This window comes from Rhodamnia argentea, chromosome 11, assembly GCF_020921035.1.
Source record: "Rhodamnia argentea isolate NSW1041297 chromosome 11, ASM2092103v1, whole genome shotgun sequence".
In the NCBI taxonomy this organism is placed as follows: Eukaryota; Viridiplantae; Streptophyta; class Magnoliopsida; order Myrtales; family Myrtaceae; genus Rhodamnia; species Rhodamnia argentea.
In genome coordinates this window covers 22,341,057-22,349,056 of record NC_063160.1, presented here as the reverse complement: position 1 = coordinate 22,349,056, position 8,000 = coordinate 22,341,057, and positions in this window count along the sequence as shown.

Below are 8,000 nucleotides of genomic sequence, written 5' to 3'. Positions count from 1 at the left end.
AACACGAGTGTATGAGTATTTGAATGGGCATTGGCCTTGCTTTTACCAGGCACTTTGCTTTTTCTTACGCCCGGGATTGGCTTTTTTCTTTCTCTCTCTTTTTCAAAATCCTGCCTTTTCCTTTCTTTTTGGGAATAGGATTTTCAATGGTTGTGCTAGATATTCAATTGAGAGTTCTAGCATGTCCCAGTATTGGTTTAAGAATTTCTCATAAATCCTATCTCTTGAACTCTTCCGTTCTTGGAGTGTTGTCGCTTATACCTTGAGATATGCAACGATCACCAACGGGGTTCATAAAACGAATATGCAGGCTCAATTGGGCTATGCAAAGGATAAAAGTGTATAGGATAGAGAAACGAATGCTTTTCGTCATCCTAAAGCACTTGAATTATCGTATAAGCAACACACTAAGATTGATGTTAGTCCAAGCAAGAAAATTTCTAACCATTTTCCTCCCGATATTGCTGGATTCACCTCTATTTGACCCCAATGTGGGGTGGTTCTTGACAGGGATAAGGAATGAAACCGCCGTTCAAAGGGGTCATCAATGGTCATCTGTAGTGTTTATGATAGAGAAATGAATGCCTCCGTCATCTCAATCTATGTAATCGCTGCAAATAACCCCTATGTCCGCGAGTTAAGGTTTTACTATCCCTTCCTTTCCACTCATCTCTCAAGTGTGTATGGGACGTGTTTGGGATAGGGTTTGCCTCTTGCCTTATGAGGAAACATCCAATGAATGGTTTAATCAAACTCTTATTGGAAAAATTTATTTTCTCTTTTTCAATTCATACCCTCAAAGGGAATTTATGGTTCACTTTGCATGTTCCGATTGTGTTTGAATAACCTCCGTTTTTAAAGACGAATGCGGGTGACATGACCAATAAAAAGTCTAATTCCGAAATCAAAGGCCTTTGCGAATTACCGACATTTACAACCGTCTTTTGTCTTGTGAGATGATGGAAAGAATTTTTGCATCTATTCTGACGTCGATCTTTGGTCGTCTTTTGTGCTTGATCGTCGTACCTTGGCAAAGAGAAACAATCACCTAATGAGCAATGGGATTGAAATGGGAGTAGTGGAACAGATACATATCACCCCTTTTCAGTGTTTTGAGATGAACAAACCCCTGGTTCTTCTTGAACAGGTCGGGTCTTGAATTTCCTATTTTTGAACCCCGCAAATTTTTGTGCATGTACGTATGAATGCAATGCGGTAATTCTATGGCGACTACGATCTTTCGGAGGAAAGCCACAATCATTTCTGATTTTATTTCGGGGATAATATTTCTTTACTGCATCGGTGTTTACAGGATATCCCAATTCCTCTGCATCTGAATTTATAAGAATCAAGGCTCCTCCCGCAAGTACTTTCTTGACAACATATGGACCCTCATAATTTGGGGTGAATTTACCCCATGGATGAGTGGCGTTCGGCGATGTCTTTCTCACCACGAGATCTCCCACCTCGAAACATCTTAGTTTCACCTTGCGATTGAACGATTTGGCTACTCTTTTCTGATAACTTTGGCCGTGACGGATAGCCTTCGGGCGTTTTTCGTCAATTAGATTCAACTGTTCACACCTCTGCTGTATCCATTCAGCTTCAGAAAGTTTGACTTCTGATAGCACCCTCAAGGATGGAATCTCCATTTCCACGAGCAAAACTGCTTCCATGCCATAAACTAGGGAATAAGGAGTTGCCCCGGTTGAAGTTCGGATCGAAGTTCGATAAGCCATTAATGCAAAGGGTAGCCTTTCATGCCAATCCCTATAATTTTCTGTAGTCTTTGACAGGATCTTCTTGATGCTTTTATTTGCTGCTTCAACTGCCCCATTCATCTCAGGGCGATAAGGGGACGAGTTAAGATGTCGAATGCCAAAGTGATCCAAGAGATCGTCGACAATCTTGTTATTCAAATTGGACCCATTGTCCGTGATAATTGCCTGGGGAGATCCGTAGCGAGAGATTATATCTCTCTTAATAAGTCTTGCTACGCTTTTTGCGGTGACGTTTGCGTAAGAATTGGCTTTGATCCATTTGGTGAAATAATCAATCGCCACCAGAATAAAGCGATGACCATTTGAAGCAACGGGGTTTATTGGCCCAATCATATCTATCCCCCACATAGAGAAAGGCCATGCTCCCGACATTTGATGAAGTTCATTTGGAGGAGCATTAATCCTATCTCCATACATCTGGCATTGATGACATGATTGCACATGTTGACGGCAATCTGACTCCATGGTCATCCAATAATAACCGAGTCGCATGATCTTTTTTGCAAGGAGGTGACCATTCATATGAGGCCCACATACTCCTTCATGAATCTCTTTCATGAGTATGTTCGCTTCCTTGGCATCTACACACCCGAGTAATACTGAATCAAATGATCTTTTATACAGAGTTTGACCGCTCGGAAAGAATTTGGTAGCCATCTTGGCTATATATTTCTTATCTCCGGCTCGACTCCCTTCAGGAAATTCTCCTTTCGGAAGATAGTTCTTGATATCATGATACCATGGTTCACCATCAAATTCCTCTTCTATCGGCATGCGATAAGCTGGCCGGGTGATCACATCAATTCTCAAAGGTTTTATATCCGGCCCGTTCGTCACACGCAACATAGAGGCTAATGTTGCCAAGGCGTCTGCAAACCGATTTTGCGTTACGGGCAAATATTCGAAAGATATTTCTTCGAATTCAAAAGCAAGTTCTTCCAAAAACTCATGATATGGGATGAGCTTGGAATCCTTCGTTTTCTATTCCCCTTGAGTTTGAAGAATAATTAGCATAGAATCGCCATACACCTATAATTTTTGCACCTTCATGGAAATGGCTAACTGTAAGCCTAGGATGCATGCTTCGTACTCGGACACATTATTGGTACATGGAAATACCAACTTTGCCATAACAGGGTAATGTTAACCCTCCGGGGATATCAGCACTGCTCCGGTACCAGCTCCCGATAGGTTAATCGCACCATCGAAATACATAGTCCATTTGTCTTCCGTCAATGCCAGGACTTGATCTTTAACTTCTGTTTTATCCAGAATTGGCTCTGACCGAGAGCTTTACGCTAGCAAATCTGCTATAGCGCGTCCCTTAATAGATTTCTGAGGTGAACTTCTTATGTCAAACTCTGACAACATCACTTGCCACTTGGCCGGTTTCCCAACCAATGTTGGTTTTTCTAGCAGATATTTAATTGGGTCGTTTTTCGTCACCAATTGAATGTGATAATGCAGAGTGTATTGTCTCAATTTGCGGAGCACCCAAACTGTTGCAACACGGGTCCTTTCAACGGGAGAATAGTTCATTTCTGAGGTGGCGAACTTTTTGCTCGGGTAGTAAATAGCTCTCTCTTTTCCATATTTAGGATTGGTTTGTGCCAACAATGCTCCTAACGACTCTTGATGAATCGTTAAATATAAAGTCAATGGGTACTCGGGAATGGGTGGTACCGATCCTGGTGGGGAAATCAAATATTGTTTGATCTTCTCTAATGCCCGATGAGATTCGGCATCCCGGACCACCTTGGCTCCTTTCTTCAAAAGTTTGAAAAATGGTCTAGCCGTGTCAGAGAGTTGGCATATAAACCCGACGATGTAATTCAATTTTCCCAGAAGGCTTCTCACTTGCTTAACTGTTGATGGAACGGCTATGTCGAGAATTGCTTTTATTTGAGACGGGTCCACCTCAATGTCCCTATTATCGACCATGAAATCGAGAAACTTTCCCGATCTTGCCCCGAATATGCATTTGTTGGGGTTTAACCTCCGCTTATACTTTCTCAAGCGATCAAACAATTTTCTCAATATTTGGACGTGATCTTCTCCGGATCTGGATTTGGCGATCATGTCGTCAACATATACCTCGATCTCTTTATGTATCATATCATGAAACAAGGTCACCATGGCCTTTTGATATGTTGCCCCGGCATTTCTTAGTCCAAAAGGCATGACCTTGTAACAAAAGTTTCCCCAAGGGGTGGTGAATGAAGTTTTATCCTTATCTTCCTTCTTCATCGGTATTTGATTGTATCCAGAGAACCCGTCCATAAACGAAAACAATTCAAACCCCGCTGTGCTATCAACCGTTACGTCAATGTGTGGTAGAGGGAAATCATCTTTCGGGCTAGCTTTATTCAAATCCGGATAATCCACACACACTCGAATTCTCCCATCTTTCTTCATAACAGGGACGATGTTAGCAATCCGATCTGAATAAGAAATGGCTTCAATAAAGCCAACTTTAAGAAGTTTCATCACTTCCTCTTTAATCTTGTGTGAGAGCTCGGGTTTCATCGTTACGCATGATTGTTTCACCGGTTTGCAGCCCGGATTAATGGGTAATGCATGTTCCACAATGTTAGGGTCTAATCCTGGCATGTCCGCTTATGACCATGCAAAGATATCTTGATATTCTTTGAGCAACTCGGTAATCCTTGATGCGTCTGCCTGCGATAAATGTCCTCCGATTTTCACTTCCTTGACATTTTCGGATTCCCCAATGTTAACGACAACCGGCTCTTCTTCGGTGGGAGGCTTAGATTCTTCAAAATTAACCCAATCCCTCTGGATAGCTATCCGACCCTCGTCTTCTTCTTCTACATCGCAAGAATAATCCTCCCGATGATCCGAGTCGCACAATAACCTAGTATGCATGTTTGGGATGATATGCCCGAAATGTCATGGAAATGATCAGTATATGCAAATCATAATGGATGATCTTATGAAATATTTTTTGTTTTTAAAGGATATTTTAAAATTAGAAAATCTAGAAAAGGGAACTAGTCCTCATATCTTCAGACATCCTTGTTCCAAAAAGATTATTTTAGAAATCGGGAAGCACATGGCAAATCGGGCTTCAAGCTTCGATTCACGAAGACGAGTGTCATCATTAGGCCGATTTGTTATTCCACATGTCCTTAATGAAACATGAAAATTTTTATTGGATGTAAAAAGGACCACATTACAAAGTGTGCTATTTGGACCAACGGTCGGAGGTCCAAAGGCATTTTCCTTTTACATTCGAGGTAAAAAAGCACTAAATCAAAATGCAGAAAAGGAATACGGTAGAAATGCAGTAAAGCAATCAAAGATGCTAGTAATGAAAAAAAAAATGTTGAGAAGATCTCTTTACTCAGTAACATCTTCGTTTGCCTCGAGCCACTCGACTATCACATTTACGGTGTTGTCATCGAGAAATGGATTGGTCGGGTCTGTCTCTGTCGCGAGGGACGCCATCTCGTCTGCCAGCCATTTGGAATCCTTAGAGAAAAATCGGTTCAACTAATTGTCGAACATTTTAGCTTTGCCTTTCCAAGTGGGAGAGCCAACAAAAGAATCACCTCGGCCTCCTCGGCTTCCATGGATTTTGCCTTTGCCTCGGCCTCGGCCTCCATGGTGGTTTTTCGGGGTGGTGAGGCTGCTGCTATTAGCTCCAAAACCCAATCCAGTTCCGTGCTCATTTGACTCGAGTTGTAAAGGAGTGCGGATCCTTTGGCCAAATTTTCCTAGGCCATCTCCCGGAAGATATCCATAAGCCAATAGCATTTTTACGGGTAGAGCAACTAATTCAGAAAGAGTAGGAACTCTTAGCTTGGTCCCAGCTGGTGTATGGACCACGACCACTAGTTCCAAAGAATGATAACTTGCCTCTTCTTTGGCCTCGGGCTCTATGTAGGGTATGTCACTTGTTCGATAAGAGCGGAGATCCACATCGTCGTGGACGGTAACAATCTTCCCATCTACTATGAATCGCACTTTCTGATGTAAGCTTGATGGTACAGCACCAACTACATGGATCCATGGTCTCCCTAATAGAAACCCAAAAGCACTCGGAAGGTCCATCACTTGGAAATCAATAGAGAATTTGGTCGGGCCTATGATGACGTCAAGCTCGATCTCCCCAACCACCATTTTCCTCATTCCATCAAAAGCCCCGACGGTTGCTTTGGAAGTTTGAATCATCTCTTCTTTTATGCCCAAATTCCTTAATGTAGACAGAGGGCAAATATTGAAAGTGGATCCATTATCTATCAACACATGGGCTACTCGCTTCCCATGACACTCTCAGGTAATGTATAGCGCTTTGTTGTGCACTCGCCCTTCCATGGGGAAGTTTTCGTCCGAGAAGCTTATCCGATCCTTTAGCAAGATTGCCCCAACAAAGTTCTCCAATTGAGTCTCATCAATCGTCTCGAGGACATGCACCTCATTCAATACCTTCAAAAGTGCTTGTTTATGTTTTTCTGAATTAATGAACGGATCGAGCAAAGAGATCCGGGCCGGCATTTTCCTCAGCTGTTCTATCACTTCGAACTTGCTTGTCTTGACGATGGATAAGAGCTTTTCAGCGTCGTCTTTAGTCACCTCTTTCTTTTCGAGTTCGGCCTCCCGTGGGGCGTAGAATCTATCCGATCTCATCACAACGTCTATTTCCCCGGTTCCGTAATTCCAATGAACCGCCTTTGGATTATACGGCTCTACAGGTGGAACTTTAATCACCACTGGCGTTGCTTTTTCAACTTTAACTTCCGGTTCATCATTCGTCTCATCCTCGGAAAAACAGATCACTACTGGCTTGATCGGGCGATCGTCTTTACCGTCGAAGTTATCAACTTTGTCCATTCTAATTACCACGGGAGCCACAGTCCCAATCATCCCAATCAAATCATCTAGATCTTCCGAATCTTTCGGATAGAGTATAACTTCGGCAGCGTCATCAACTACGTCCGGCTTGATAACTTCATCCATACCTCCCCATCCATCTCGCACAATATCCTCAGCCTTTATGAAAAAGCTAGGAGGAGTGGAGTACTTGACTTTGAAATTGTACATCCCAGAGTCTTCACCCAAGTTGTCCACGATTTCGCCCTTTTCTTGTGCTTCCGACATGAATCTTTGATCGCCCAAACGTGTCTTTTCAATCTCCAGGTCATCTTCATCCACTTCAGGCTCGAAATTCACAATCAGCCCTAGATCACCCATCAAACTCTCATGAGGAACCTTCCAAGAATCGCCTTGCTCGGTTTCAATCACGAACCGATCGCAATCTAAACTCACAGAAGCAAGCACTCCTTCAAAGGTCTCGTCATCGACATCCGCAACTATCCCCGGGCTCATCAACTTGGATGTACACAACATTTTTCGTTTAATCGACATTTCCCCTTCATTTGGGTAAGATGAAACAATTGCCAAAATGTCGCACAATTTGCTCATGTTCACCTTGAGCTCTAGGTGATTCTCTTCTTCTCCGTCAAAAATCATCCCTACCACCCGGTGATCGGGGAGTGGATTCCGATGTACATTAGGCCCCGTCTTGTCGAACTCTACCAGGTGGTTGTCAATGAGAGCTTGTACTTTGAGTTTTGAACGTAGCGAGTTGTCGACATTGTGTCCTCTTTCCCCCATATGATATACACACGATCGGCTTTCATCATATCCGAGATATTTCATCGGGTTTGGCCTTGGCGACTCCTTTGCAACTAAACGCTCCTCCAACAGCATCGGGAGCAGCTTGGATAATGGCCTGGGGAGGGGCGTAAACCGCTTAAGAGGTGGCTTTTTCCTTGGTTCTTGCACATTTTGTGTCGACCATGACGATCCTCCCCGTGTCGCGTTGGAATTCGAGAACTGTTTGGGTTTTGGTGGATTCGGTACAAAGGCAATGTCAACTCTCGCCCCACCTTCTTTTCTCAATGCATACCGGCGTCTTGCCGGCGCTTCCGGGGCTCTTCTTTCTCTCATAGCCCATTCCAGCCTCTCCGCCACCTTTATCGGATGGACGAACATCCGACATCCCGACGTGTTCAACTTGTCAAAATATTCATAGGGAAGTGCCTTTAGAAACAAGTCCACTAACTCATCTTCCGGGATAGACGGCTTAACTTGCGTCGCCAAGGCTCGCCACCTCTGAGCATATGTGCGAATTTGCTCATTCTTTCCTTTCACGATCCCGAGCAAGTCTTCTCGAGTAGGGGCGGTGGCGGTGTT